The sequence below is a fragment of the Physeter macrocephalus genome, chromosome 11 (genome assembly GCF_002837175.3).
Source record: "Physeter macrocephalus isolate SW-GA chromosome 11, ASM283717v5, whole genome shotgun sequence".
Taxonomy (NCBI): Eukaryota; Metazoa; Chordata; class Mammalia; order Artiodactyla; family Physeteridae; genus Physeter; species Physeter macrocephalus.
Genome location: NC_041224.1, coordinates 48,590,249 through 48,615,362, shown reverse-complemented (window position 1 = coordinate 48,615,362; position 25,114 = coordinate 48,590,249). Strand labels below are relative to the sequence as shown.

Below are 25,114 nucleotides of genomic sequence, written 5' to 3'. Positions count from 1 at the left end.
GGTCCGGGAAGATCCCACATGCCGCGGAGCGGCTGGGCCCGTGAGCCATGGCCGCTGAGCCTGCGCGTCCGGAGCCTGTGCTCCGCACAGGGAGAGGCCACAACAGTGAGAGGCCCGCGTACCGCAAAAAAAAAAACAAACAAAAAAAACCCCCAAAAAACTGAACTAGCCTTCCTTTGTTATTTAAACTTATCTTGGAATGTGCCCTGTCTATATCTTCACTACAAAATATGAAAAAGGATTATTTTTATGTACATGGAATATATATATATATATTTTTTTCTCTCTAATAAATTATGATAGGCTTGATACCACCTGAAAAACAAAACAGGGCTCACATATTTAAAGTGTGAGTCCGTAATTAACTGGATGGGTGGGAGAATCCCTCTCACAATGTATATGTATATCAAATCACCATGATATACACTTTAAATATCTTACAATTTTATATGTCAACTATGCCTCAATAAAGCTGGCTCACAATTAAAAAAAAAAAAAATGTGAGCCCCTAGGCAGCAAGATTGTCTTGCCATTGTTAGAACAAGATTGCCTTCTGAAGAGAGGAATTTTTCCCTTTCACTGCCTTCTCTTTTTATGCTATGTGCAGGTTTTGCTTGGATCATATTTATTCCTCTGCCTCTTGGTCAGGAAGTTCCAGTTTATGGTCTGGTTTCCCTTAAGCTGATTATCTTGTGAGCAGACATGAGCACTGAGTTGGAGGAAGAGATAAAGGGTTTGTAATTAACTTCATGTCCAGAGGGTGAGAGGTGTGGAGCTGTGAGCATGCAGCTTGTTTTGGCCTCCTGTCTGGTCGTGCAGTACACCACATTCTTTTTCTTGTATGATTGAGGTCTACTAACACTCATATTTCACTAACTGTTAAAGAAAACTTGATGCCTCACTTACTCAAAAGAAATGTTGAAAGTTATTCTTCCTTGCCTGTTTTTGTTTTGTTGTTTGCCTCTGTGTATGTTACCCATGAGAAGGCCTCCCATTTGGTGCCTCAGCCACACTTGGCACCACCCACAAATATGAAATCAGACTTTGAGTCTTGAAATTGAACTTTTAATGTGGGGTCAGAGGTAGGGTGCCAGATTTAGCAAATTGGAAAAAAAAAAAGAAATTGGCATTTTGGATGACCAACAACTAATATTTTACTATAAGTATGTCCCATGCAATATTTGGGACGTACTTATGCTAAAAAATTAGTTGTTTTTATGAAAGGCAAAATCAACTGGTGTCTTGAATCTAATCTGGTAACCCTGGTTTGGTAAACCTAGGTTTATGCACAGGGAATGCATTGATCATGATAATGTCCAAAGAACGACTGAGCTATGGCTCACTTTGGTGATTGCACATGTGTCCACCTTGAGGAAGGAGAGGGCTTGTAAACTCAAGGAGTATTAGAACTAGAAGGAAGTAGAAGATCATCTTACTCTAGTGTTTGGTAGTTAAGGAAATTTTTATCCAGAGATGTTAAGTCATTTTCTAAGATCACACAGTTAGTAGCAGACCCAGCACCGGAACTCTGGGTCCAGTGGTTGGTCTGCTACATAATGTCTTCCCATAAGAGATCATGTGTAAGTTGCTTATGTTTTCATGCTGACCTTTAATCACTTCTTTTGCCACCCTCCCATGATTGCTCCATTATCCTGCTGTCCTTCCAGTCCCTAGATCCGTTATGTGGCAGGCAAAGCCATCCTCATGGATATCCTTGTCTTTTCTCTGAGAACCACAGGACTGTTTAAAGCCACCATTGGTTGTGTTTCTGTGGTGATGCCAGAAAGCCAGAAAGCCTGTCTTTCCATGTGTTTTTATTCCTTTTAAGGTCTGGTTAATATTTTTGTCACCTTTGAGTGTTCATTGTAAGATGCTTTGATATAGGAGGACTTGCTGAGAATAATTCCACAGCCACCAAGTACTGTCTCACTTTAAGTCACTTGCTTTGTGTGGCCTATTCCTTTGATACTCCATATCCTTTTGTATTTTGGTAGAATAAATATGGAAGCTACATGGTAAGGACCAATGCAGTAGATAGGTATATGTGACTTCCTATTTAGAGATGTGTCCTTTTAAAACACTGGGTTATTTTCTTACTGTTTTAAAGTTATTTGTACTTATTTGAGAAAGCAGTCTTGAAAACGAATATGCTTCCTCTGACTGCCACGAGAATACCATATTTCAGAGCCACTAATCCTGTTTTTTCATAGCTTTGTTGATTAATTCATATAAAGCCTTACCAGCTGCCAGGTCAAAGCATAACAATAAAATCGGTTGCCAAGAGACTGAAAAATCTGTTCGTTCTTACTAACTGCTGCTCATCTATCTTGCTCTGATCCCACCACATGGGCAGCTGGTCAAGTCTTATCTGAGTATGGCTGGTTACTTATCTCCTGTATATTTGTATCATTTGCAACAAAGACAGGGTCTCAATCAGCTAATAAAACTTATGGTAAGGTATTGTTTAAGTTCTTGCTGTACTAGCCCTAATACGGGAAGGAATGAGACATACACCTGAGAATTTTAAAATATAATCCATGGTTGTGGTAGGGATTTCTTTGTTTCCTGCAATGTATGAATCATTTTCATAATGAATCTCACCACTGCAAGGGAGCAACCCCAGGCATGAGTAAAAAGGTCTAGCAGCCCTTGAAAAGATAAGGTATCGTCCTTCTAGTCAGATACTGGAGACCAAATGTGGCCAAACAAGCTGCTGGCTGTTCCAGGCTGGGCTTCCTTCGTCAGGGACAAGGTCAATTCTCCATTGCCCCCACTCTGCTTAGGCACAGAGGGCCGTGAAGTGGGTTGTGGTATTTCCTCAGGGAGTGACTCATCCCTGTGTTCCACAGCTCCTGCTGGAATGTGGAGGAACCAACACAGGCAGGAATTCGTGGATTGGGTTTTAGCTTCTAACACTGCCAATAGTTAACTAAGTGATATTACACCAGCGTTCTCAATTGGGCTGGTTCCGACTCCTTCCTCCCGCAGAGGGCACTGGGCAATGTCTAGAGACATGTCTGGTTGTCACACCTGGGGAGCTATTGCTGGCATTTAGTGGGTAGAGACCAGGGACGCCTCTAAACAGGCACACGCCTCCCACAATGCACAGGACAGCCCCTCATGGCAAAGGGTCAGTCCTGCCCACCATGTCAGTAGGACCAAGGCTGAGAAACCCTGCGTTAGACACATCGTTGAACCTCTCTGGTGTGCAGTTTCCTGAGTTCCACATTCTCTCCATCATGTAAAGTTAACTAAGCCTAACTCCACCACTCTTGCCTATCTAACCTCTCCCTCACCCCAATTCTAAGTCATTAAATGTGAAGTAGGACCCAGGCATCTATATGTGTATATAGTTTTTAATCCCCACCAGGGATGCTGATGGGCAGTTGGGACTGAGAACCCTGCCCTCAGGGATCATGGAGTGAGGTCCTCACCAAGGTGCCAGGTGGACCATTTGAGGGGAGTGGATGGTGTGGGGAGAGCCTGCCAGTAGGAAGTGAGAGCCGGGTGGCAGGGCCTGGCTGCTGTGTGATTCAGCGCAGGTGGAAGGCTGCCAGAAGGGCCGCAGGGAGTGCTGTGACTGAAGGCTTGGTCCCTGAATTCCTCAGAGATGGGGCCCTCAGCCCCTCGGCCTGACGAGCTCTCAGCTGCCCGGGAGTGTCTGCTCCACAGATTCCCAGCTGGCCACTGTACCCTTGCGCCAGAGGTGCCACAGACCTCAGAGTTTCCCAAGGAAATAGGACTGGCCAGTTTCTTCATTAACACCCCATTTCCTGCTTAGCTAGAGCCTCTCTGGGAGATTAAAAGTCAACAGCAAAAACCCCAACCCTGAGTCAGCAGCCCATTTTGCCACCCAGTTAAGGAAACCTCACTTGTTACACTTACGGCATCGTGTAATTTAAGGGCTGGTAGGCACCTTAGAAACAAGGGAGCCCAGCCTCCCCTCCACCTCAGAGGTTCAGAGCGGTCCCCAAGGTCACATGACAAATTGATGGCAGAGACGGTTCTAGAAGACAGGTCTGCTGGTTCTTTCTATGCCCCTGTGCTAATGTTTCTTAATTGTAACCAGCAGTGTCTCTTCCTTGAACTCTTCTGAAATATCACAGAAATTGAAGCAAGTATATTAATGATTTTCCCCTATGTTAAAGCAGTCCAGAAATATCTGTCTGCTATGGCTGTGTGCCAGCTGCCAGTTAAAGGCCACCATCATTTTTGTGCCTGTACTGTTGCTTTTCTTCTTCCTCTTTTTTTTTTTTTTTTGGCCACACCACGCAGCATGTGGGATCTTAGTTCCCTGGCCAGGGGTCAAACCTGCACCCCCTGCGGTGGAAGCTTGGAGTCTTAACCACTGGACCTCCAGGGAAGTCCCTGTTGCTTTTCTGGTCCCGTTCTTTGCCACCCATAACCCATTACTCACACAAAGCCAGTGATCTTTAAAAAATGTAAATCAGGTCATATCCTTCTTCTGTTTAAAATTCCTCAGTTACTTCCTATTGCAGTTGGTGTAAGATCCACATGTTCTAACTGTGGTCTGGAAGAGTCTCCGTGATCTGAGCCCTGTTGACCTCCTTGACCTCAGTTTGTCCCTGTGCCTCCATCTTTCAGCTCATCTACTTCCTTTCCGTTCCTTAAAAATGCCAAGTTCTTTCCTTCCTCAGAGCCTTTACACTTGCCTATAATTCTTTTCTCTAGATCCTCACCTGGCTGGTTCCTTGCAGCAGACTAATCCCTGATCACTCTGTTGAAAGTAGTCTCTAGGCAGTCTCTACCCTATTACACTATTGTCTTCACAGGACTTAGTACTCTTTGAAATGATTTTATCTCTATGTTCACTTATTACTGTCTGTGTCTTCCTGCTGAATTGTTCTCTCTATGAGAGCCGGGACTTTTTCTGTTTTGTGAACTCTCTATGCTTAGCACCTAGAATAATGCCTGGCACATGGTAGATGCTAAGGTAATAAATGAATGATAGAGTAACTAGGGAGTTGGTGTTAGAGAAGATTGCTTGACAGATTGTCCTATGTAATTCCTATTTTTTCCTACATTGTACTTTATTTATTTTTTAAACCTGTTTCTTTTTAAATAATTAATTAATTAATTAACTTTTGACTGCGTTGGGTCTTTGTTGCTGCGCGCGGGCTTTCTCTAGTTATGGCGATCAGGGGCTACCCTTCCTTGCAGTGCACAGGCTTCTCATTGTGGTGGCTTCTCTTGCTGCAGAGTATGGGCTGTAGGCGCGCAGGCTTCAGTAGATGTGGCACCTGGGCTCGGTAGTTGTGGCTTGCGGGCTCTAGAGCGCAGGTTCAGTAGTTGTGGTGCACGGGCTTAGTTGCTCCCAGCATGTGGGATCTTCCTAGACCAGGGCTCGAATCCGTGTCCCTGCATTGGCAGGAGGACTCTTAACCACTGCACCACCAGGGAAGTCCTGGACCTTATTTTTTGAACTAAAACTGGAATGCCAGTTTGATACATGAGAAAAGTGCAACTGTTAAGCAGACTAGATTCCTTTCTTTGAAGACGAATGTAGTCACTTCCTCTGGTAAAAACTCTGTGGGAAGCAAATATAAAAGGACAAGGGTACTTGGTAAACACAGACTCAGGCACAGGGACTTAGAAATCAAACAGGTCCAAGAGCTTTAGTGCTGGATGGGGCCTGGAAGATCACCATGGGAATGGTTCCTCAAAACTGGCTGCCCATGAAAATCACACAGGGAACTTTTATTTAAAACATACTCATGCGGGGACTTTCCTGGCGGTCCAGTGGCTAAGACTGTGTGCTCCCAATGCAGGGGACCTGGGTTTGATCCCTGGTCAGGGAACTAGATCCCACATGCCACAACTAAAGATCCCGCATGCAGCAACAAAGATCCCGTGTGCCACAACTAAGACCCGGTGCAGCCAATAAATATTAAAAAAACAAACAAACAAATAAAAACCTAAAAAAAATACACACACAAAACCACACGTTTTGCAGTCTCTCCTTTGGAGATTTTAATTTACTATTCTTGGCATTAAGGCTGGGGAATCCGTGTTTTATCTAAAATGCTGCTGTAGTGATGGATGGTGCACAGCCAGGTTTGGGAACCAGTGACTGAGCCCACTTCTGTTCCCAGGTTAATACACTGAGAGGTTCAAAGAGATCCCCTGTCTCACTCAGGGGAACCTACCTGGGGAGCTGGGAGATGGCACTCAAATCTCCCAGCTTTCTCTCTGCGCCTTTCGAAAAATGTAGTGAGAAAGAGTCTCAGGGACAGAGGTGGCACAGCCTTGGAAGTTGTGGGTTTATTACTTTTTTCTTTATTGACATGTAACTAACCAGGCTGGTGTCAAACAGGAAATGCATCTAGCATCGTTTTCTTTTTTTGTTACAAACTGTCAGAACAATCTGATTTTAGTAGAGCGATGATCAAAGTGTGGTTCTGGGACCAGCAACACCAGCACCATCCAGGAACTTGTTAGAAATGCAGATTCTCAGCCCCGGCCCAGAACTACTGATTCTGGAACTCTGGAGATGGCCCAGCAGTCTGTATTTTCAAGCCATCCAGATGATTCTGATGCCCACTGAAGCTTGAGAGCCACCATCACAGGTACTTTTTACAACCCAACCATTGGTTAAAGAAGCTGGCCTTGGCCTTTTAGTTGGTGACTCATTAACATGCAGGACTTAAGCTAGCCATCTGCTTTCCTTGGTGAAGTTTGTTCAAAATAGGGACTTTTGTTATAAATCTTCATTAGACTGCTACACAAGAAAGGGGGGGATGGGTTAATACTTGTTGAACACCTGTTGCATGTGAGGCTCTGTGCTGGAAGCGATTACCTGTTGTCTCATTTAATTCTCACAACCATCCTGCTAGGTAGGTATTATTATCCCTATTTTACAGATTTGGAGTCTGAGGTTGGTGGAGGTTAAACGTGGTCTTTCTTCTGGGTTATTTGCCCAGAGATGGTTGTGCATTTTGCTGTCTGTTGTCTCCATAGAGCAGCTGCTCTCAAACCTTTTTATGCACAATCAGGAGTCCTCTGGGAATCTTGTTATAAATGCAAATTCCCTAGCCATCCTCTCAGAGATCCTCATTCAGGGGCCTGGGTGGGTTTTCTTCAGGTGCTCCAGGTGATTCTAATGCCAGTGGGCATCAGGCCATACTTGGAGAAGTTCTCTCCTGGATCCAGTCACTCTTGCTTCAGTAGTTGGGCCAGATGTCTCTCAAGGCTCCTTGGAGGTTCTGTGGTTTGCCAGTGTTTTGCTCACAGGCCTTGGGCACAGGGTGGGGACACTGGCAGAAGAAATATGAGCATCGGAGGTAGGAGCCTGGGAGCCTGGACAGAGAAGTCTCTTACATGCCTGGTTGTTCATGCTCTCTGCTGCCTCTTAGAGTGCCCAGGCCATGTTTTGGCTTTGAGTAACTTGTGATCCTTTCAGTTATCTACCCCAAATTGTGCAACTTTTCTTATAGCAACTTCGCCCTTGTGTTGGTGGACTGCCCTGATGTGAGCAATTTCCTTCAGCTTTTGAGGTCAGGATGGCATTTCATCTGTTTGATGATAAGATCCCTTATTTTTCAGGCATAGAATGGACATATTTAGTGAATGAATTGTTAATCCATTAGGAGACAGTGATTTGGTGCCATTATGAAGGAAAAAAGTGAGATGCAAATTAAAAAAGAACTTCAGGTATGATGTCTGATGTCCTTCTTTGTGAGTTGGAATGCTGATTTCTGTCCAGAAGTTTAGAAGCGACTACTAACATAAGTACCCCAGGGCTTCTGTAGTAGAAAAGACACATGTATCCAAAACTGGTGGAAACCTCTCAGGCCTTTGCCCAGTGGAGAAGTCAACATTGTTGAAATATTACATTTCTTTAATAAGTCTTAGTCCCTGAAACAAATTGTGTAGGAAAAGGGTGGAAGGAAATTCATGAAAGCAAATATTTCGGCTTCCTGGGATCCACTGTATATAAGGTTAATTATTTTTCCAGTAAGAAAATAACCAAGGTACAGGTTAAGTTTCTAAGGAAAATTTGTTTTGCCTCTGATATCAGAGTTGGTAATAACAATAGGTAACTGAGTCTAGTAGCTAGAGCTATCATTTATTGGGAGCTTACTATGTGTCAGGAATTATATGAACATTCTCTCACTTAATCCTCAATAGACTTTCAAAGTAAATATTATCCTTCATTTTACAGCCTATGAAACAGGCTCAAAAGGATTAAGTAATTTAACCAGTGCTGGGACTGGGGTTTCCAGGTATGCAGGACTTTCAGTGCTAAAATGCAGTCCCAGGTAAACTGGGATGGTTGGTTTCCCTGAGTGTCACCCAGCTCACTGACCTACAGTTGATAGTTAGAAAGTAAGCCCAAAGGGTTCTGAATTGTCAGATAGATGATTCGTATATGGAAATGTGCAGATTTGCCCCACAGAGAGACTTTCAGAACATTTTGTTGTGCCCATTTTTCTCCATTTTATACATAATTCTAATCTTGGTTATTTGTTTTCCATGTGCCTTGTCAATTAGAAGCTGCACATTGGTGGGGGAAGGGGTCACCCTAGAAAGGCACACTGATTATTGTGGTGAGGGACAGCTGGCTAACTGACAGAGAAGGTGAGGGCAGGGAGAATGAAACATAAACTAATAAAAGACCAAATCAATACAGTGTCAGGAGGCTTTTATTACAGGGGCAAACATACCTTAATAAGAATAGCTGCTATTGAACATTTACTATGTGCCAAACATTGTTTTAAGCACTTTATGGGTATTACATAATTCAATTTTTACAAAATAATCCTGTTATTATCCTGGTTCCACAGATGAGGAAACTGCGCAACAGAGAGGTTAAGTAACTTGCTGAAGGTCACACAGCCAGTGAGTGGTAAATCTGAGATTCAGAGCCAGGCAGCCTGTCTCCAGGGCCCAGATCCTCAGCATCCTGTTTCCATGTAGGCCCTAGATCCTGAGGATGTAGCACACGTTAGGGGTGTTTATTGTGATGGCCTGACTCATCCAAGAAAAAAAAATTTAAGCTTGGGCATTACATTTCATTTTGTATTAATTAATTTTAAAGATTTTATCAGGGCATAGTTCAACAAGGCCTGTTAGGAGAAACCATCAGAGTCCCTGCCCCCAGTTCATTTCCTGCTCCCCAGAGTCAACTGCTTTCAGTTCCTGCAATGAGTTGACTCTTGCTGGTCGTTATATCCCCTGTCTCTAAATGACGTACTTATATTTCTATGGCCGATTTTTCAGTTTTAGGCATTATCTGTTGATGCTTTACTATGGAAGAAGAGAATTTTAGCTTGTTTTTCCACCTACCCCTACCACACACATATACCATTTCCATCTCCTCCTTCTCCCAACAGGTACATCATAGTTTTAGCTAGATTGACATGTCATGGGCTCCTTTGTATCTTTCAGCGTCCCTCCTGGGTTGGGCAGATTCTCCCGAGAAGACCATTTGAACCACCTGCCTGTGGAGTATGCCTGCCTTCTGGAAGTCCAATGTGTAGGTGAGGGTGGAGGTGTCTTCATACTTACTCTGCAACTTCTCAGTGCCTCCCCCCCTGCCTCCACTGAAGTTGGTATGACTCAGAGACCCTCTGAGAGTTTGATACTCAGAGTTTTACTCTCTCTAGAGAATAAACCTTCGACTACTGCCAGAGCTGGAGGAGTTACAAGGCTGGCAAGGGTGGGGCTTGGGGTGTAAACAGACTTCCACCATTTTTAGCCCCACTTTACCCTCTCCCCTCCCTCAGAGGTGTTTGGGGCTCCAACTGCGTAAGCTTTTCTGGAGATTCTGTGATGAGTTGCTTGTTGGCTTTCTCTAATGGCAGGTAAGGAGTCTGCTTTCCTGGGTCTGCTAATCAATTACCTCTTGTTCATCTATTCGATACTTTCTAGCTTCCAACATTTTCTTCCTGTTTTTTCCACTTAACTTTCTCTTTGTTTCTGTAAGTTTATGTCTATAAGAAATAAAATTCTCTTCATTGTTATACTAGTGAGATTTGGGGAGGTAATAGAACTAAATGTATTTAGTGTGCCATCTGTATCCTGAAGCCTGAAAGACACTTGAGAAAGCTTTCAGTTCAAAGTGGTCCAAAAAAGGTTGTGTTGCTCTAAGGAGACTTATAGTTCTATGAAAAATGGGGTTGTTGAAGTTTTACTTGCTACTGAAAGTGTAGTTCTAGGACTAGGAGCATCATTGTTACCTGGCTATCACCTGGGTGCTCCTTAGAAATGCAGAAACCTGGGCCCTACCCAGACCTATTGAATCAGAATTAGCATTTTAACAAAATCCTAAGATTCCTAAGGACACTGAAGGCTGAGAAGTGCTAATATGAAACTTTACTCAACTTCTACTGTAATTTAGAATAAGCTAACTATAATGAATTTTAATCTGGGGTTTAAACATTTTGGTAACATTCCCTTAATAAATTATTCTCCACATTCTAGAGGTTGCTGTGAGAAAAGAGGAGTATATAAGTTTTCCTTTATAAACCACAGAAACCGAAAATTCCGTGTCATTTACCAGATGATGTCAGACTGGTTATGTTCAGGCTTTTTCAGTTGCTCACATTTCAGGTTGGTGATGGGATTGTGTAGATTGTATCGGTGGAGTCTTCAGTCACACTTTGAGTGGTCAAAGTGAGGGGGTGGCTTCCCCTAGAGGCAGAGGATAGAGTGATTCGTTTTACGCCCAGCATCTATCCCAGTGACAGCCTTGTGTTCAACTAGCGATTTGTGGGACGGGTGAGTCCGCTAAGACGCAATTCCTGTCTTCAAGATATTCAGGGGCTTCCCTGGCGGTCCAGTGGTTAAGACCCTGTGCTTCCACTGCTGGGGAGCACGGGTTTGATCCCTGGTTGGGGAACTAAGACCCCACAGGCCGCGCGGCACGGCCCAGAAAAAAAAGATATTCACCAACCAGCAAGAAATAAATTGGATAATTACCGTACAGGGTTAAGCTGGTCTAGGAAGAGTGAGCACAAAGAAGGGGCATCTAATGCAGCATTACTGGCCAAAGAAGGAGCCGAAGAACTAAGTCTCTGGATGAACAGGTCTTGGTGGGTTTAGAGCAGGTTCCCGCTGGTGAGTGTATCAGAATCACCTGGAGGGCTTGTGGGCCGCCCGCATCCTTAGCATTTCTGATTCCATAGGCCTGGGGCGGACCCACGAACATGCGATTCTAACAGTTTCCCAGGTGCTGCTGATGACTCTGCTCTCCCATTTTGAAAATCACTGGTTTAGAGAATTACATACAACTAGTTGTGGTGGCTGGAGTCAGGAGGCAGGGATGACAAAGAAGGCAGAGGCCTAAGGAGTGGGGATGCCACTGCGGAGGTGGCGGGGAGCCGTTGCCTGGTTTTACATAGGACAGTGATGGACACCCACCTACCGTTTGGAAACATCACTTTGGCTGAGGCGTGGAGGATGCGTCCGTGGGGGAGGCCCGGTTGGGGGCCGGAAAACCAAACGTGTGGTTGATTGTAGCCATCCAATGAGAAAGGATAAACACTTGGAATAAAGGCAAGAGGAGGAAAGAGCCCTAGAACTTGGTGGCTAATGGAAGTGGGAGGGGTGAGAGGGAGGAACCACTGAGGGCCGTCAGATGTCTGGCTGGGCGTGTGTTCGGATTGTGTCACTCAAGACCCAGGAGGAGAGGAGGGTCTGAAGCAGGGTCTGGAGAGAAGAGCACAGGAGGTAGGTAGAGGGCAGGACATGTGGAATTTAAGATGCCATCAAGATATCTGGGTGGACCGCGCGCGGTAGAGAGTTTCCCTCGTGAGTCTGGAGGCCAGAGTGAGAGGTGTGGGAAGTCCGGTCACTTCTGCCACTTAACACTGATCTCCCGTGGTGTTTGTTTGGATCAGGCCTTGTATTTGTAAAGAAACAGTATTAATAGAAACCTTCAGGGCCTTGAGAACACAATACTTTTAAAGATGTTTTTTCAAGAAACATCTAATTTTTTGATGGGGGGGATAAAGAAAAAGTTGAAGTATGAGTCTTCTAACGTTGGAAGGTGGTTAATACAGCCACCTTCTGTCTGAGAGACCAGGAGATTGGGTTTTACTAAAAACCTGAAAGGGGCAAAGTCACTTGACTGGTTTGCAGGCCATATGACGAACAGCTGAGTCTAATTAGCTGGATTGTGGGTTTTTACAGAGATGCCTGATTTTGAAAGTTGATGGAGCAAATTGCTTTTCAAAAGACTCTTTTGAAAAGCTTTTACAAGTAGGCGATTCTGACTTTCACATCTTTGTATTAGACAAAAAGTAACTTTTTAGAAGAGGACATGTGATTCCAAGTTGTCTAATTGTTGAAGTATTGGGAACGCCAGTCTCTAAAGTTTTAGGAAAATTAACCAGCGATTTATACTTTGTCAAGGTATGGTTTTGCTTTTTTTGGTGGTGGGGAGGGAGGTAGAGTTCTGCCATGCCAATTTTCAAGTACTTGAAACATGTTCAATTTAACATAAAATACCACTGCACATGTTAATTTTTTTTAAAACAAAGACTTTAAGACATTGGCTAAATTTCTTGGGTTTAGTTTGAAAAGTGCATTTTCAATTACCAGAGAGTGAGTATGAATACTGACTGCATTCTTCCTTTCTTTTCTGTACTTTAACAAAGTAACAGAGGCTTTTATTCTCAGATAATATGTTGAATAAGAGAGCCGATTATGGAATTGAATTGCTCTAAGAGTCTCGCTCATCCTCTGAGCATTTTATCCACAAAAATTCAAGCTTATTGGGATTTTGTTTTCAATATTGTTAATAGCTCTAGTGGAGGATTATATAAGTATGTGTTTTAGTATAAGGTGTATTTCTTCTGTCGTTAAATTTGCCTTCAAATTATTAATTTTGTGATGTTTGGAAACAGCATTGTGAGGAAAGGTCCATTTATGTTAGAGATGCTTAGTGATAGTATGCAGGAATGAAAGATCTGGGTGATGAGTATGATGGGGTATCTTATTATACAGTTCTCCCTACTTTTAGATATGTACCAGTTTTCTGGGACTGCCATAACAAAGTGTCACAGACTGTGTAGCTTAAATAACAGAAATTTCTTGTCTCAGTGCTGGAGGCTAGAAGTGTGAGATCAAGGTGTTGGCAGGGCTGGCTTCTTCTGGGGGCTCTGAAGGAAGGACCTGTTCCAGGCCTCTCTCCTTGGCTTGTATATGGCTGTCTTCTCCCTCTGTCTCTTCTTGTCATCTTCCTTTTCTGTGTGTCTTTGTTCAGAAATCTTCTTATAGGGACACCAGTCACACTGGATTAGGGCCCACCCTAATGACCTCTTTTTCATTTGATACCCTCTCTAAGGACCCTCTCTCCAAATCAGGTCATGTTATGAAGTACTACGAGTTGGGACTTCAACATATGAATTTTGGGGGAACACAATGCAACTCATAACAGATAAATTTGAAAGATTTCATTACATCACACTTTGCCTCCACATGCATGCAATAAGTATTTATTAAGCCAAGTGCCTAGACTGTGTTGGGTGTTGAGTGTGTGAAGATAAATAAGACATGGTCTCTGCCCACTAACACTGGTTTAATCATATGTATGGATATAACTTCGTGAGTGTGCGTTCACTTATCTCTTCCATTGAGTCGTGGCCACTTTCACTTTTGGGTGTCCCTGGAGACACAATCAGCATCTTGGCACAAGGGCACCTGGAAGGGCTCCCTTGCTCCGGAACACCCTCAAGATAGGTGAGGAGAGTAGAAGGACCCTTAACATTCATCTAGTCTGACCTCCTCATTTCACAAATGAAGAAACTGAGGCTTCAAATTGCTCAAGTCATTTGGCTGATGAGTGTCAGAGCCAAGGCAGTGTCCTGACTTCCACCCCAGTACATCATTTTGTTTTCTTGGTCACAGTTCATGCTTTCACCTAGGAGTGAACCCAAAGTCTCATCAGAAATCAGATGAGAGGGGGACTTCCCTGGTGGTCCAGTGATTAGGGCTTTGCACTTCCACTGCAGGGGACCATCCCTGGTTGGGGAACTAAGATCCCGCATGCTATGTGGTGTGGCAAAAAAAAAAAAAAAAATCCCGTGAGAAAGAGACTTGATAAAAAGCCGACATTCTCCGTTGAGATTATTGTAAGTACCAAAAATAAAAAAAAGTTTTGGGGAGGAGTGTTTATTCATGAGGGCATTTCATCCATAGAATGTCCAGGTTGTATTTAATACATCCCAAAGGAGTTTGCTCCCACCTTGGTTAGCTTCTCTGTCTCTTTCCACTTTCCCTTTCTTCTTTCCAGGCACAGTGTTCAGTGACCCAGCAGCCATTAGAGTACAAACAACATTTTTTCTTCTTTCTTGCTGCTGCTGCCGCCCACAAGACAGGAACTGTGGTAGAAAGAGAATGCTAATGCAACATTACCGGCCAGCAGGATGGCGCCATGGGAACCAGGACCTGCGCCTGTTTGGCAGGTCTGGGAGCCCAGGGCTGCCTCTGCCGCTGTTTCAGCATCTGCCCTTTCCAGTCCCTCAGTACCTGAGTGCTCACGGAGGACAGGCTCCCCGCTTCCCTCTGTTTCTCTTCTCTCTTTTGCTGTTATTCCCTTCTTCCTCCCTAGGAACATGGTTGATTTATAGCTTGAGCCAGGGTGCAGCTTATGTGATAGCTGATGAGTCATGGAACAGGCCCATTAGAAACAAAAGCTGATTTTGCAGAAGCCATCGTTCTCTGGGGCTGTCTTTGCAAGAGGACACCTTCCTGCTTTCTCCGGCGCTCCCGGTGTTGCTGTGGCGTGGCTGGGGCCCTGCACTCTTCGCAGAGCAGAGGCTGGGTTCCGTGGGGGTTGGGGGGTAGGAAGGTGATGAGATGAGGGCGCTGCGTGAGAGGTGAGCTCGCATTGCTGCTGCTTCTCTGAAGGCAGGAGCCACTTTGCTCAAACACAGATGCAAATCATCCAAGAGCTGAGAGCATCGATTTTTTTTTTTTTTTTTTTGTCTATTTGTTTTCTTGTTTTCCCCATTTCATCCTCTGTTGGGCTTCTCTTCTCCCTGATGTAGTCTGTAAAGGGGTCCTTTATTGTAAGTGCTGGATTTATCACTCAGCAAATATTGAATGGATCCTCTGTTTTCACAAGAAGGAGAAAGTCCAGACGGCTTTAAGCTGGCACCTCTGTGCTGTGGTGACTGACCCAGCCTATGGACTGTCGTTTGAAAAATTTCCTTCCTAGTGTCCTTCTTGGATCCCTCTGGCTGAGCCTTACATTTTGGCTCTTTACTCTAAAAGGCCATCTTATCTCTCCCATTTTCTCAGTAAATCAACTGTGTTGATGGCTTTAAAATCCGTAGTGTTAACCCTTGTTTTTCTTTTGAGCCCTGTTTCTGTTTTCCACATGCCAATTAAACACAACTCCCTGGATGTCCCTGAGACATGAGGGACATTTAATTGGTCTTGTCCCATATAGTATAACATAGTAGTTGAGAGTGTGTCTGGGTTCAAATCTTGGCTTTGCCTTTTATTGGCTGTGTGACCTTGGAGAACTTACTTAGCCTTTCTATGCGTGAGTTTTCTCATCTGTAAATTAGAGAATTCATAGGGTTGTGAAGTTCTAATGAGTTAATATTTTAAAGGGCTTAGTAGTCAGTGAGTGTTACTTATAATCATCTCAAACCAGCTTTTCCTCTTTTAGTTAATGATAATACCTTTCATTCAGTTTTGGTTATCTTTAACTCCTATACCAGTCAGTTAAGAAATTATACTGATTTTCTGCCTCCTAAATCTATTTTGAATTAACCCCTTCTTCTTCATCCCACTGTCACCAACACATGTCACTCACTGTCTCCCCTCATAGCTTCCTGGTTCTCTGTGTATTCCCAGTCTCCATGTGGCTGCCAGAAAGATCTTTCTAAGACACAGACATTTTGTTCCTCTTCTTCGTAAAAGCCTGTAGTGGCTTTCCATTGCCCAGAGGATAACACAAGACTTTCTAGTGCCATATAAGAGTCCTTTCAGGCCCAGGTCCCAACTCTCTCCCATCTTTCCAGCCTGTCGGGACACCTCCTGTCGCATCCCCGTGCAGCCCTTTAGCGGGCATGCATCTGCTGAGGTCCCCTAAGTACATCGTAGCCTTTTCCCTCTTAGCCCTTTGCAAGTGCAAATGCTCTTCCCTGACTCCCACCCTCCCATTCAGTCACCCCAGCACCTGCTCCCTTCTCATGGCTCTAAGCCTGGCCTGTGTTTTGTACTTCGAATGTCAGACAACCCTTACCTAATTCCATCAAAACTCGGTTACACCTTTCGGATTGGCATCCGTGATCATTTTGGTTGCTGGTTTCCGTTATCTTTAAAGGATAATGCTTATTTGACATATGAGGTGAAGTCCTTTCCCACATCATATGTGAACTGTGTAATTTTTGTTCATTCACATTTGTCACTTGTGTCTCTGCGTGCTGATGTAAGTCCTTGGCTCAGGTGCCCCTCTGTGAGGTGGCATAGTGGGCTCCCCGCCCCTCTGGCCCTCTCTGCCCCGGGCCTCCTGGCTGCCCAGCGCTGTGTGCATATTTCTGTAACGTTCTTGTTCCACTGCATTTTCATCGTTCATTTCCATGTACAGCACTTCTATTAGACCGTTGCTTTTCTAGAGCCTTGTTCTAGGTGCTTAACATAGTGATGAGCGCAGGGCCTGTTCTCAGTGCTAACTTGTTACAGGCATGATGTTTGAACTGATGTGCTCATCAGCCATGGCCTGAATTTCTATCATTCATACCAGGCTCTCCCTCCTCAGTGTCTTCAGGCTTTGCTGGTATATCTTTGGATCATGGTTTAGGACAGTCCACTTGTCAAATTTTATTTAAAATTATTAACATCTTTTGGATTGATATTTATATATCATTTTGCTTTTAGTTTTGGTAATATTTAAGGACATTTGGTGTATCTATATTTCTTGGGAAATACTTCCGTATCCGTCACAGCCATTCTCCACATCATCCTATCCTTTATAATTTTTCTGATTTTGCATTTGTCTTTTTTTTTTTTTTGGCGGCACCTCATGACACGCGGGATCTTAGTTCCCTGACCAGGGATCAAACCCGCGCTTCCTGCAGTGGACGCACGGTGTCTTAACCACTGGACCGTCAGGGAAGTCCCTGCATTTGTCTCTTGAGCCAAGTGTTTCCGTTATTTATTTATTTATTTAAATTTATTTATTTATTTTCTGATGCGTCGGGTCTTCGTTGCTGCCCGCCGGCTCTCTCTTGTTGCGGCGAGTGGGGGCTACTCTTTTTTTCGGTGCACGGGCTTCTCGTTGCAGTGGCTTCTCTTGTTGCGGAGCATGGGGTCTAGGAGCGAGGGCTTCAGTAGTTGTGGCACGTGGGCTCAGTAGTTATGGCTTGCGGCCTCTAGAGCGCAGGCTCAGTAGTTGTGGCGCACAGGCTTAGTTGCTCCACGGCATGTGGGATCTTCCCGGACCAGGGATCGACCTGTGTCCCCTGCTATGGCAGGCGGATTCTTAACCACTCTGCCACCAGGGAAGTCCCCCAAATTTTTCCTTTAAAGCCACTTAAAAATGTGTTAAAAAAAATAGATTCCCATCTAGTCTAGTTTTTATAGTTCTGAAAAGTGTTTAAAAACTAAAAGTGATTGTTTATAGAAATCACGGAATGAAGATAGACTGTTTTTTGTTTTGTTTTTGTTTTTATGGTGTTAGAAAACTTACTGCTGGCAATGGCCCTGGGGCTCCTTGGAGTCAGATGTGAATTACAATTCTATATAGTCTTATAATGTTTAATTTACTTTTCTTAGGATGAAAGACTCTAGAAGTTTGTTTGAGAGCTGCTTGCTGATTTCTATGTAACTGCCCTTTTTCATTTCTAGGTCGTGTCTCATCTAACATCCTTGGTAAAATAGGTGTATTTCATGAAGTTAAATACAGACTTTAGTATAATTGTATATGCCGATGGAAAAAAAAAACTTGGCAGAGTTTTTTGAAAAGTGCATCCTAAATAATTAGCCAGAGTTTAGAAATGTACCTTCAACTTCTTTAATTTTAAAATGAAGATGTCACCTTTTTTAAAATTTTTTTATTTTTTTAATTTATTTTTGGCTGTGTTGGGTCTTTGTTGCTGTGTGGGCTTTCTCTAGTTGCGGCAAACAGGGGCTACTCTTCGTTGCGGTGCATGGGCTTCTCATTGCGGTGGCTTCTCTTGTTGCGGAGCACGGGCTCTAGGTGCGCGAGCTTCAGTAGTTGTGGCACTTGGGCTCAGTAGTTGTGGTGCACGGGCTTAGTTGCTTTGCGGCATGTGAGATCTTCCCGGACCAGGGCTTGAACCCATGTAACCTGCATTGGCAGGTGGATTCTTATCCACTGTGCCACCAGGGAAGTCCAAGATTTCACCTTTTAAAAAGTGATAAGATCACATTAAAAATATTTTTATTGGATTGTAGTTGATTTACAATGTTGTATTAGTTTCAGGTGTACAGCAAAGTGATTCAGTTACACACATATTCATTCTTTTTCAGATTATTTTCTCATATAGGTTTTCATAGAATACTGAGTAGAGTTCCCTGTGCTATACAGTAGGTCCTTGTTGGTTATCTGTCTCGTATATAGTAGTGTGTGTATGTTAATCCCAAGCTCCTGATTTATCCCCCACCTTTCCCCTTTGTTAACCATAAGTTTGTTTTCGATATCTGTCTGTTTCTGTTTTGTAAATACGTTCATTTGTATCATTTTTAAAAATTAGATTCCACATATGAGTGATATCATATAATTGTCTTTGTCTGAATTACTCCTCTTAGTTTGATAATCTCTAGGTCCATCCATGTTGCTGCAAATGGCATTATTTTGTTCTTTTTTAATGGCTGAGTAATATTCCATTGTATATGTGTACCACATCTTCTTTATCCATTCCTCTGTCAATGGATATTTAGGTTGCTTCCACATCCTGGCTATTGTAAATAGTGCTTCTATGAACATTGGGGTGCATGTATCTTTTCGAATTATGGTTTTCTCTGGATATATGCCCAGGAGTGGGATTACTGTATCATATGGTAGTTCTATTTTTAGTTTTTTAAGGAACCTCCATGCTGTTCTCTGTAGTGGTTGTACCAGTTCATATTCCCACCAACAGTGTAAGAGGGTTCCTTTTTCTCCACACCCTCTCCAGCATTTATTGTTTGTAGGCTTTTTGATGATGGCCATTCTGACTGTTGTGAGGTGATAACCTCACTGTAGTTTTGATTTGTATTTCTCTGATAATTAGTGATGTTGAGCATCTTTTTATGTGCTTTTTTAGCCATTTATATGAAAAGCATATTTTTTGACTAGTAGAGGGAAATGGCAGATTGGGTAGGATCTAGTGCATAACAAGAGAGGTATATAGTAAGGCAAGAAAGATGAGGAACCTGTTTCATACTCACTGTCACAGTCTTTTCTCCAAGTATCTGGGGAATACATTGACTTTTTTTTTAAAACTGTAGCCTTTAGGGTGAGTCACACAGTTGTGTGTGTGTATGGGCAGTGGGGTGGGATGAGGGGAGAGTATGGATGAGGGTCTTTGGATCTTTCAGCTTTTCTATTCTCTCCTGTTCTACACTGTTGGACTGTAGAATGCTTTCCCCCCAGGGAATCCCAGCTTTAATGTACTATTTAGGGCTGCAAATTACTTAGAGAACTTCTCCATCTCCAGACACCAAACCCTTTGTACACTTCCTCTCAGAACCCACCTCACCTGTATCTAGGTTAGGTGTTAATCTCATGTGCTCCTTCCATTATGCCAGCCATAGGTACTAGCCACACTTGGAGTCTTGCTTCAGTGGTCAGTGTTCTCCATTAGGTGGTAAATTTGGGGGGAGGGGCAGGTGCTGTATCTGTCTTATTTACATTTCTATCACCTTGCACAGTGGTTGCCTGTGGTGGGCACTCAACTATTAAATGAATGAACAAAACAAACATATAATAACCCCTCATTAACACAGAACCTGTCCAGTCTTTTCTAGAGGTATAACCTCCCTTGATGCAGCATTCCACAAATCAGATTTGTTCACCCTGCTTTAAGCAAAAGGAAATAACTATATTTTCCCCTCTATCCTCAGATTGTACAAATTAGATGATCATTGTGGCTGGTCTGGTTTAGGTTTGGAACCAAGGTTTTGAGGCATGGGCTGGCCCCTTTGGCTGGTAGTGTTGAATTGCAAAATATATATAAGCATCACTTTTTATCTCTCTTAAGATGCTTACCATTTTTGAAATCTGTTACCCTCATTGCTAGGTGTTATAATGGGGGGGCGCTTGAACCCCAGTACTTAAAGTCCAATATAGTACTGAAAAGAAAATTCAAAAGACAACTAATGATTTTCTGATATTTCTCTAGGGAGTAAAAGACTATTTCAGTTGAAAACTTTCTGTGATAATTACTTCTGTCTCTAACTGACTGCATCTTGAGTAACCTTTTTCTTTTGGCCCCAAGCTAGAGCAACCTATGTATACGTGATGTGTTACATTTGAAGATTAGTTTTGAGTAAATCCTCTCAATTATGTGATACTTATTAGGTATTTCATTTTTTTATTCATTCAAATATTTATTAATGATTCTGAGAACTATAGCCTCCTCTCCTCAGGGATGGACATGGAAGAAACAATGACTTTGAAAGAGAAGTCTTGGGTAGAGAGTACAGGTAAAGAGGAGAAGTCAGGAAAGTTAGAGAAAAAACTAGAAGAAAGGAAAAATAAACATCAAAGGCAGAATAATTGTAAAAGCTTGTAAATTAACAGATGGAGAAAAAGAAATCACATAATTTTCCCAATAGATTTAGGAACGAAATTTGATAAAATTGATATGCATTCATAATACTCATTCTTAGAGAACTAGGAATAGATGGAGCACTTCCTTAACCTGATAAGAGTGTGTACCAAAAACCTATAGCAAATGTTATTCATCACAGTGAAACGTTAGAATCAAGACAAGATTTTTATTCAATACTTTTGGAGGTCCTAACTAGTACAGTAAGACAAGGATTATAAATAAAAGGTATAAAGATTAGAAAAGAAATATATAGAACGTATATATATATATATGTGTGTGTGTGTATATATATATATACTACATATATAATATATATTTAAAAGATGCCACTTGTAATAGTCACAAAAATATAAAGTACCAGTAAATCTAAAAATGTACAAGATCTTTATGAAGAGAATTTACTTTGACAACATTTTTAAAGGCGTTAAAGAAGACATAAATAAAGGTAGAGATTATACATTACATGGATAGATTCAATATCATGAATATGTCAGTCTTCTCAATTTGATCTATAGATTTAATGTACTCCAAATCAAAATTTCCTTATGGTTTTTGAGGAACTTAGATGGAAGTGTGAAAGGTCAAGGATGTCCACAGTGAGGTAGAGGGGCCTGGTCCTCCCAGATATAAACAATAAATTTAAAGCTGTATTATAAAGCCATAGTAGTAGTTAAGACCATATGACATTGGCCCAGGGGTAATGAAAATGACCAAAGGAACAGAAGAGAGAGCCCTGAAACAGATCTAACCAGATATGGTGACTCACTAGGGAAAGGATACTTTTTCTCAATAAATGGTACTATGATAATTAGGTGTCCTTCTGGGGAAACTAATGAAATTGGATTCCTACATATACCTTAAAAATTCCTACAGGATTGAAGACTTAATGTGAAAGGCAAAATCTTTTGAAAAATAATGTAGAAGAATATCTTTATTACTTTAGGTAAAGAAGGATTTCTTTTACATGATATAAAAAGAACTATCTATAAAAGATTGATAGACATGACTACTGGAAGATTGAGCCATTAAAAAAGTGAAAGACAAACAACTAGGTCCTACTGTATAGCACAGGGAACTATATTCAATATCCTGAGATAAACCATAATGGAAAAGAATATAGATAAACCATAATGGAAAAGAATATAAAAAAGAATCTCTCTCTCTCTCTCTCTCTCTCTCTATATATATATATATATATATGTATATATATATATATACATATATATATACACACATAAACTGAGTCACTTTGCTGTACAGCAGAAATTAACACAACATTGCAAATCCAACTATACTTCAATTAAAAAAAAAAAAAAGAAAAAAAAGTGAAAAGACAAACCACAAACAGGAAGAAGATATTTGCAACCTCTGTAAATGACAAAGAACAGTAGCCAGAATATATGAAGAACTCCTGCATGTCCATAAGAAAAAGACAACCCAACAGAAAAAAAAGGGAAAGGACATGACTATGCTCTTCCACAAGAAGAAATCAAATGGTCAACAAATTAAAAAAAAAAAAAAAAGAAATTGAATGGCTCAACCACATTAGCAATCAAAGAAATGCTAATTTAGATTACTGTGTGTTACCATTTTGAGAAGTCCGACAATAAAATGTTGGTGAAGATGTGAAGTTGGGAGAGTACAACAATTATGCTGGGCAACAATTTGGCATTGTCTTGTACCGAATATTATTGAACACGCACATACATATGCCCCAGGAATGTCACTCTTTGGTATCTACCCTTCTCCCCTGGTATGTTCTGAATTGGTTCAGATGTGTTGAGACAGTAAACGCTTCTTCACTCAGGGTTGTTGGGCAGGGCCTGGCATTGCTGGAATGCCCAGATCTGTGGCCTTCGATTATGAGCGTTTGACCCAGTTTGTCAAACAAATAGCATGAAAAAGGTTGCCAAGCAATTTCCTGGAGAAGCTCTTGCTGGCATGCATCAGGAGACGGTGCACATGCATATTTATAGAAGTGTTGTTTTATTTTAAATGAGATCAAAAACATGGGGGACATGGTCTAGTTAGCTAATTCTCTTCTGAAAACCCACAGGCATTAAGTAATTAGAAAAGGGTTTGGACTTGTCATTTCTTAATATCAGCGGTAAAAGTGGTAATTATTTCAAGCCGAGTGAGAGAGGCAGAGAAGGAGGCTGAAGGAAAATGATATACCCCTGGCCAGTATGTATTTTTATTAACATGTAGTCAGATGGGTGAGATATAGGATGATGTTTTGAATCTGAATTGGTGCCCTAATAAAGGCTCCCCAAAGGAGAGAACAGTCTAGAGGCAAGGAGATATCCAGCTGTCCTCCTTGACATTTCCCTTTTACTTACAGTCAGATACTAGAGGCATGATGTCTGCAAATGAAGTTTCATCAGAACAGCAGGGACTGCCCATCATGTCCCATGTAATTTAGTTTGAGTGAGAACACCCTGCTGTGATCCTTGGTCTTGTGTGTTCCCTCTTCTGTGGTTTGTACAGTCATGGCCTTCTTTTTGGACCTTTCACTGTTGGCCCCTCTGCCTCTGTGCCAAGGACAGAGATAAATGTGGGACCTTAGTGAAAGGGGATGGTTTTCAAGCACTTCTCTGTCATATGGCTTTGTTGACCCCTAACTCTCAGTCTGTCCCAATCCAATCTCATCATCTTTTCCCTCCAAAAATCTGATGGCCACCCACAAGAACCTTCTTCCCAGTTCAGCTTTCTCCCTTCCCCCACTTCAAATATCCTGTTTCTGTCAGCAGCCCCATTTTGCTGTCTTGGTCACCCAGTTTCATTCTTTGTAGTACTTTGCTGCTTTCTCCTCTACCCAGTGAGGCACTGCATTTTATTATTATTATTATTATTTTTACTATAACCATTTTATTTACCATCAAGGATCCACAAAATCAATGCAGATGTCTCTTGGATCTTTTCCATCTCATGCTTATGTCTAGGCTCTCATCTTTAAGGAGTGAGAGGTGACACGAGGGACAGCTGCCACCATGACTCCATTTAAACTTCTCGTGTCTAAACTCTTCAAATGTAGAATGTTTGTGTAGGGAAGAGACCATTGAGTTCAGCCCTCTTATTCCATATTTGAGGAAACAAGGCCCGGAGAAGGGGTGGTGACCCATGCTGGATCACACACATATGGTAGCAGAGCTGAAACGAGTACCCAGCGCACTGACGGGTTCGTTGTCAAGCCCTCTTCAGCTTGCCACATTGCCTCATAAGCATTCCTTTGAATTTATAGCCAGTTTTATAGTTATTTGTGGATTTGTCTTATGTTTCTCTGACTGTAAATTTTGAGGGAAAGAACTATATCGTATTTACATTCATAGCCTTTGAATTAGTTAACAGGGCTTCTCAATACTTGTTAAATTGCAGTCAAAACATGCTCTTGCACCAAACATGCCATCTTTCCTACTCCTCACCACTGAGCTAAATCCTTTCCAGCTTTGAAGGTGTTCAGCTAAGGCCCTGGTTTCCGTTTGAAGCCTTGGTCAGATTCTGCCCTGTTCCTGACCTCTTGGGGTCTTTAATCCTCCCAGTGATCTTGCTAGATAAATACTCCCATATTGAGGAAACAGGCTGGGAGAGGTTACGTGACTTGCCCGAGATCACACAGCTAGGAAGTAAGTCGCAGAATCCAGGTGTTCTGACTTCAAGCCCATTTCACTTTTGATATCCTGGGCTGGGTGACATTTTGCTTCCTGATTATCTTGTCTTACTTGTCCTTTGTTGGAAGTGAGTTCATTTTATTTGCTCATCCCAATTACCAAGTTCTTGAGGGTTCGCATATTTCTCTTGTGCCATTTGTAGTTGCCAACACAGTACTGGGCACATAGAAACTGCTTATCAAATACTGTTGAGTTGAATGCAAATATAATTTAATTTACCAAAAAAGAGCAGCTAGGGACTTCCCTGGTGGCTCAGTGGTTAAGAATCCACCTGCCAAAGGATACCATAAACAAGACCAAAAGACAACCCTCAGAATGGGAGAAAATATTTGCAAACGAAGCAACTGACAAAGGATTAATATCCAAAATTTATAAGCAACTCATGCAGCTCAATAACAAAAAAACAAACAACCCAATCCAAAAATGGGCAGAAGAACCAAATAGACATTTCTCCAAAGAAGATATACAGATCGCCAACAAACACATGAAAGAATGCTCAACATCATTAATCATTAGAGAAATGCAAATCAAAACGACAATGAGATATCATCTCACACCGGTCAGATTGGCCATCATCAAAAACTCTAGAAACAATAAATGCTGGAGAGGGTGTGGAGAAAAGGGAACCCTCTTGCACTGCTGGTGGGAATAATGTAAATTGATACAGCCACTATGGAGAACAGTATGGAG

At 42.2% G+C, this 25,114-nt stretch overlaps 1 protein-coding gene across 5 annotated transcripts in view; it reads left to right on the top strand.

Annotated features, from left to right (window-relative positions):
• The window catches only part of RAB27A (RAB27A, member RAS oncogene family), a 75,031-nt gene that overhangs the window by 4,291 nt on the left and 45,626 nt on the right, over positions 1-25,114 (top strand). For 2 of the 5 annotated variants that reach the window (XM_024128881.2, XM_024128880.3), the window contains one exon: positions 12,257-12,375. The exons of 2 other annotated variants lie outside the window; for them this stretch is intronic. The gene's annotated coding sequence lies outside the window, so the exon portion shown is untranslated. Of the gene's footprint in view, positions 1-9,408; positions 9,501-12,256; positions 12,376-25,114 lie in introns of all 5 variants that reach the window. One more of the 5 variants, XM_024128879.3, reaches the window with a different exon arrangement.